Raw genomic sequence first — 7089 nt, 5'->3', positions numbered from 1 at the left:
ATGCCTTAAACGCCAACGCTGAACTTTCTGGAGAACGCAGCATTTAACAATATCGAGTAAATACTGAACTGTTATCGATAAATGGTCCCCAAGTTCGGGGATCCGTGGTCGTCTATGACCTTATCGGCCTTATCTATCCGCTACGACTAATGAGAAGAGATCGCATTAGTTAGAGCAGCCTTTCTTTGCGCGGACTGGAAGCTGAAACGCGATCTAGGTCTTTCCTTGCTACGCTCCATATTACCGCGGGTATATGAAATATGTGCATGGCATGGTGAAGAGAAGGTGACCGCGATAGAGCAGGTGCTACGCACAGCATTGAGAACATGCCATGCGCCAAGATCAGGAGCAGTGCTGCCAGCTTTGGCAGTTTACTGGCGGAGCGAAAGTACGATCTAACGAGTCTACACAGGCACTTAGTGAGAAGTTACACCCAGGTGCCTCCTGAAGAAGGACAGCCATGCCCAAGCGCCTGGCCTCCCCGCTCGAGTTCACCAATGAGGTCATCGCCGATGCGGTGCCCAACGCCTCGCACAGCGCTCCCACTTTCTGTTCTCCCGACTCCGACCAAGATAATTTCTGGGGAGGTCGAAGCATCATTTTCAGGCCAAGCCGTCCTGGATCAGTCCGTTTAGGTCTTCATGATATCCCTTTGCTCAGCGAGACCGAGCAGGAGACGTCAGTTAAAGGGCCCATGAAAAGCTTGAAGCTGTGCTTAAGAAAAGCACACGAGCGGTCGGCGCCCTTCACTAGTCAGCAAAGCGCAAAAAAATTTTAGGCTAACATCTTTAATAACGCAGATATTCCATATTAAAAATGACGCTCCTCCTCTCCCGTCGCTGTAACCCTCAACTCATACACGCCATGCGCCGGCCAAAAAAAAAAGAAAATGTCTGGGCCGACGCCCCGCCCATAATGCGTCACGAAGCGACGCCAGCGACGCCACCGACTCTCGGTTTGTTTACTTCCGGTGGTGCTCCGATTTCTTCCCCTTCGTGTTTGCGGTTCGCGTGTCGGTCGCCATGGAACGCATGGATCCCGAGCTTGAAGCTTCGCTGCGTGAAGCCGCCGCCGAGCTGGACTTCGATCCTTATGATTACACGCCGTTTCGTGATCCGCTAGACAGCGACGACAGCAGTGACAGCAGCACGCCATCGACTGGCCCGTCTGAACCACCCGCTGGCGGCGGAGACGACGGCCTACCATGGTGCGTTCCGTGGCGCGCGCGCCACTGCACATAAGTTATTACAACTTTCTTATTTCACGAAATGCCGTTTCGTGTTTGCTTCGGGGCCTTTTCACATTTTACTTATGCGCAGGTGCCGCTGCGGCTGCTGCGAACGCATGCCCACACCTGAAGAAGATGTGTGCTGCCGCAGCATGCCGGAGGTGCTGGTGGTGCACGGCGGCTGCATCGGCTGCATTACGAGCCACCCAGCGTTCCAAAGCGTGTGCCTAACGCCCGAAGTTCTTCGGGCTGTGCACATTGCTCTAGAGGAGGAGGGGGCGAATATCGATGAAGACGGAGATGTGAACAAGTAGGTAGTGCGGAAGCGTCGGGTGACAGATTCTCATTATTTTTTATTATTTTGTGTGTGTTTGTGTGTGTGTGTGATCCGTTTACTGTAAAGCGTGGTATTTTCAGGCAGCACCGCTACATAGCCTACCGCTTGTTTACGAAGTGGATTTGGGGCAGGCTGGGCGAAGGCAACAGGGTGGTGCTGCCAGCCTGCGTCGTTTGCCGGGTTCGTCGTCAATTTCCGTCGGCGAGCTACGTGGGATTCAGGCACCCTCCCCTTTAATCTCAGGTGATTGTCGCTTCACTGCATGCTGGCTTCTAAACTTTATCACGTGTGCAGGCGCACTGCTTCGAGTGGTGCATGGAAGTGCGTTTACTTTTAAGGTGGAAAAATTGAGAATGCTATTTTATGAACGCCAAGTTATGCACTTTGTCGAGTGTCTGTTTTGTGGCACTGTTTAAGAACAGACATCGCATTTCTCTAAAGTGCCAGAACTTGTAGATGTGTAAGCAAGAAAGGTGTAGAACTGTTAGCTAGTGAAAAATAAAACCTGGGGAGAAAGTTCAATTCCTAGTAAAAATATATATATATACACATCCAAAAACAAGCCAGAATGGAGGACAATGCTAAGCATTGCCAAGTCTACTTGGGCACATGCTTCCAAGCATCTACCATAAACATTTATTTGGAATGGAATTTATAGAAAAAAAAAATTAAAATCAAAACACAGAATGCTTATGCCGAGACAGCACAAGCATTCTGTGTTTTGATTGATACCGAGTGTGTGAGTGATCAATACTGACACAATGAAATGAGTGCTTGAAGGTTTGTTTATTGATACTCCTAGCCGTGAATACAGGACAACAGATAGCAGAATACATCCATTCCAGCAGTGGAGTAATACAGGTGAAGCACAGATCAAACCACGACTTTTGTTCCTGCATTTGCTGATCTGAATTATTAATTCGAATTTATTTACAGTCTAATATGCTTGCAGGGTGTCACATTTCTTATCTCCAAGCTGCAGTAATAGCTGGCCCTTTCAGGTGTGTTTGCCAAAGTGTAGGGGCAGCACTACATGTTTTCAAAAAGTTATGAAATTTGATTCAAGGACGCGTTAGCCATTGGCCGCAGTCACAGTTGCTGCTACCGCTTCGATCTTGGCTCGCTTGCAGTCTTGCTCAGCTTTTTGGCAATGGGCTAGTCTGGCTTCTCTTTGTTCAATGGTCTCGGCAGGCTGTCTGGCACGGTTGCAGCCTCCGTCTTTAATGAGGTGGCGTATGTGCATGGTGTATTTCCGTAAGTTTAATGAAGGAGAAGGAGTAGATGAAACATTAAGACTATGATCATTGTAGCGCACGAAAATGTCTTGCAGTTAGAAATTGATGGAGGCGATGTTTACTGTATAGTGCGAGAGTGTGTTTTAGTTTTACTACGAGGTGTGATAGGTTGTGGCGATAGCATAGTGCTCTCATGTCTGAGCTGTAAAGATGACATTGTTTGCTACACAGCGTGAAAGTTCAAAGTCAACATTGCATTCACTTTGAGGTTTGTGCATGGGAGGAGTAGAGCGAATGCTCTAAAAGCCTTACTTTAGCTGTCTCGGCTATCACCAGCTGTCATGCCTGGACATAATCCCCTATTCCTTGATTATCAGCTGTATGTAACTGTGCATTACATCGCTCTCCTTTCACAGTGAATATATGTACACGAATTCTGCCAGCTACGGTAGCCACTACTTCTCATTTTGGGGCCTGTACCGCAGGAATCACTTAGTCGGGCTGGGAGACCTTGTCATTGCCTGTTCTAATATTTATCTCTCTGGCATTTTATAGAGCGAGGAGCTTCTTACATAATTCATTCGTTTGGCACTGTTGATAAGGATACTTTTAACTTGTTCTCTTGCAATTTCTGGAGCCTGGGGCCTGAACTTTGTCGACAGCTTGGCTTGTTATCTTGTTTCTTTGAGATTGTTTCTAGTTTTTTCTGTCGCTTTTCTTATCCGCATATCTCCTCTTCTTCTTTTCATGGCCGCTTTTTCCAGTGTTGGTGTTTACATTTTATTTATCTATGCAGGTACATTTTATTTATCTATGCAGGATAGTCAAAGGAAAACAAAAGGCAATATAGAACAGAGCACCAGGAAGAAGGAACAGAACTGAAGAATTTACAGCTTTACAGAAAAAGACCACGATGAAATTTGCAAGGAGAGAAGAAGGGAGCACTTATACAAGGGGAAGAGGTCACCTGCCTTGGGGCAGAGCATTCCGACCAGCTACGTGGGTGTTTGATGGTGGGCTGTCGGCTTTGACGGTTCCAAGCGGCCTCCACTGGCTTCTGCTTTGGTTGTGTGGGCTGAGGAATTTCCCCATCTACGGTACGAGCAATGCACTTTGCAACAAACTCTCATTCTGTGCAGTAAGCATCGTTGTCTTCATCAAGTTCAAACTACAACATTCTGTTCAGCTGTGCGGCGAACATTGTCATCTTCATGAAGTTCCATCTGCACCACTCCTTCGTTTAACCTGGGTAAATATGGCATACACATACGCCATCTGGACGAGTGCGGCCGAGGTTTGCTAGCGTAATGTCGGACCAATTTAAGCAGTGTGACATAATTCGCAGTGCTTTCACATTACTGCACCTAAGCAGAATTGAGTGCACTCATGCAATTTCTTTTGAAGGGGGGGGGGGTGAGCAGTTTTTTTCACTGCACTAGAGTATGCAGGCTGTGCCATGAATTTTTATTAAAGTTGGCAAATCTGATGATTCCTTGCAGCTCATTGACCTTTTTGTAATTTTTTAGCATATGTAATACCTTTCCTGCAGTTTTGGTCTGTTCTATATTGTCACAAACCCCACCTTAACGATTAACAGAGGCGCGGGATCCCCTTTACGGTTACCCGTCGTCCCTCTATGAGGTTTGAGAACACAGTTAAAAGTTAGGCCGATCAACCAGTGAAGTGAATGTGTTGGTGTGTGATCAAGGAATAAATTTATGCGTCACTTTTTTCAACATACAATGGGAACATTTATAGGTAGTAGTCCAAATTACACTGCATAAAAAAAAAATAAAACACCAGGACATGATAGTAATAAAAAACGACTCTGTAAATGACACGAGAAAAAGCCGACAATGAGCAAACACTGCGATAAAGAAGACTATAAAATAACAAAGCAAGTATTCCAGAGATAGTAAGGGCGACAGTTACACAAAAACACAGCGTAAAATACTAAGCCAGATCAAGGTTTAAACAAAGGCGAAAAGAATATTCAATTAACCGACAGTCTGTAGCAAAAGAGAATCCCACAGCCTTCTTATCTAATCGTAGTTGCAGAGTTGGTCGGTAGCGGTGGCCGTACAGGGAGGGGGGACGACAAGTTGGTCGCGGGCTCGGTGAAAAAAACAAGTCACTTTCCTGGAGCAAGCAGCCACGAGAGAGGCCCAGGGCACACTGCTGCAGCATACTCCGGTCTGCCTTTTTTATACTCTCTGCTGGTTGTACTGCGGCCCGACCGGCAAGGATGTGCTCTCGCCGGTCGCTGCCCCGGAGCGTCTTGTCGAAGCATGCTCTCCCGTTAGTTCCGCTCTATATATGAGGCAAGAAATCCCATAACTTCGCTCTATATGTGAGGCAGCTTGTGACATATCCTTGCTATATGCATTAATGTTTTCTGAAACATTGCTTGCTTCTTCTCACTACCTGCCTTCATGTTGCATGAAGTACTCCCACAAACATTTGAGCCTTTGTTGTCTACAATATCTGCTAAAGGTTATGCCCCAGGAAGCTTGTTCAAAGTTCCTGCTGATGATACCACAGAATTGGGTCCTGTTGCTTGAACCATTGGCGTTGGGTATCGATCTTCAGATGGCTTTGTTGGCTTGCCTCAAGTTCATGCAAAGCCGGAGAATGGCTACAATAAGCTACACCCAAGTCCTCGCACTGGTTCTGTGACATCAGGTGGTGCACTTGTTCAGTTTCTGCTTCCCCTTTGTTTCGTAGGTGTAGCAGGGCCTGTGCCATTGGTTGCACGTTGTTGATCCGCAGTTTCCTTTAGAAGTCTTGCTGTTTTCACCATCAGATGAAGAATTCATCGAGTTTTGGAGAGTGCTTCATGTATTTTAGAGATTGCATTGCTGTGCTCCGCCTGATTTCGTATGGTGTGCAGGAGATCTAGGTAGCTGGACGTATGTCATGCTAGCAGTGGGAATGTGTGTTGCTGACTGTTGATAATCGTGGTGTCTGTTGCTTATATCCAGATGCAGTTTCATTCATGAACTGTTATCATTTTTCCGGTGGTGTTTTAGAGCTGGCATAATAAACTTCTTTACACTGAAAATATTTCCTTTTATGACAGCTCTGCAGTATTTGTCTGAAACCTCACTATTTTTCATTGCTGGCTGTCTGTACTGTGGCACTAAAGTGAGTGATCAATTTCGTTGGCTCACCCTTGAGCTTCCAGATCGAACTGATCATCTTGTGCTATCATCAGTATGCAAGAAGTTTGCATGTGTCTTTCAGTCCGAACTAGACACGTCCTGTGCCACCTGACTGGCCTGTTATGCAACGAAATATCCTTTTTTTGTGCAAAAAGTCCAAGAAAGCTTTCCTTCAAGGCTAGGTTCCAGCAAAGGAGAGATATTTGAGGGCTTCCCATTTTGCAAAAAAAGCACAGCTTGTCTAATGTGTAACCTCCCAACATCGTTTTTTACAGCCAGTCATTGGCTACATTTAGCGTTTCGTAGCACTACACTCCGAGACCTATTTATTTTAAAGCTGGCTGCGCTATGGTGGTTGTGAAACTGGCTGGTGAACTTTTAACGATGGTTGAAGAAGCTTTTCTTCATGACCATGTTGACCCACGGTGAGATTTCTGAAGTCAGTTGTTGGAAAGGTGCTTTTGTCGTGCAGGGCTTTCCTTCGTGCAACCATTTGTGATGTGCCAAAAGGCGAGGAATAAAAAGGGGCACATAACGTGGGAAGCTGGGAGTAATTGGCGTTCGAGCAGTGAAGAGGTGGCAGACATGACCCAAGCGCTAGTTGCCAGTTATCTCCCAGATGAGGTACTGCCAGTGACGTAAAGGGCCCACTGACATTATTGACGAGGTTTGCATGTGCTGCCCAAGTCGGTTTCAAGTGTTGCCCGGAGCACTTTTTAGAATTTATTTGTAAAGGATAGGCTCCACACAAAGCTTTTAATTTAACTCGAATACTCGTAAAGGCCACCTCTACAGATTTCTTGCATTACAACGCAAGTAGCATTTGAGGAGCCCTCTTATTCAGTATCTATTACCAACTGTCTCCAGCAAGATGTGGTTGCATTTCCTTTGTTAGGTTTCTTAATGTTTTGTATTCTGTTTACTTTCCTACCAGTGTTCTTGCTTTCACCATGTTCACTGGGGACCCACTGGACAGGTGATGTCCCAGGCATTGCCTGCAGTCAAGTTTTGGGGATCATATCGTGCAAGACAATTTCTCTCCTATTCCAGGCTGAATTTGTGAAGAGTCATGAAGCAGGCTGGCGGATTCCGGTGGTCAAATTATTGAGCACCCGCCTTGCATGTAGC

At 46.2% G+C, this 7089-nt stretch overlaps 1 long non-coding RNA gene across 1 annotated transcript; it reads left to right on the top strand.

Moving 5' to 3' along the window:
- The first annotated feature begins 1362 nt into the window (after positions 1-1362).
- LOC146172127 (uncharacterized) lies at positions 1363-4024 on the top strand. Its single transcript, XR_014702439.1, has 4 exons — positions 1363-1538; positions 1646-1808; positions 3620-3803; positions 3940-4024. It is a non-coding gene; the product is annotated as an uncharacterized LOC146172127 (long non-coding RNA).
- The last annotated feature ends 3065 nt before the right edge of the window (positions 4025-7089 follow it).

This window comes from Amblyomma maculatum, unplaced genomic scaffold, assembly GCF_055883805.1.
Source record: "Amblyomma maculatum isolate TAMU_Amacu unplaced genomic scaffold, ASM5588380v1 scaffold_13, whole genome shotgun sequence".
NCBI lineage: Eukaryota > Metazoa > Arthropoda > Arachnida > Ixodida > Ixodidae > Amblyomma > Amblyomma maculatum.
Note: the sequence above shows the minus strand (reverse complement) of the source record. Positions and strands in the feature narration are given on the sequence as shown.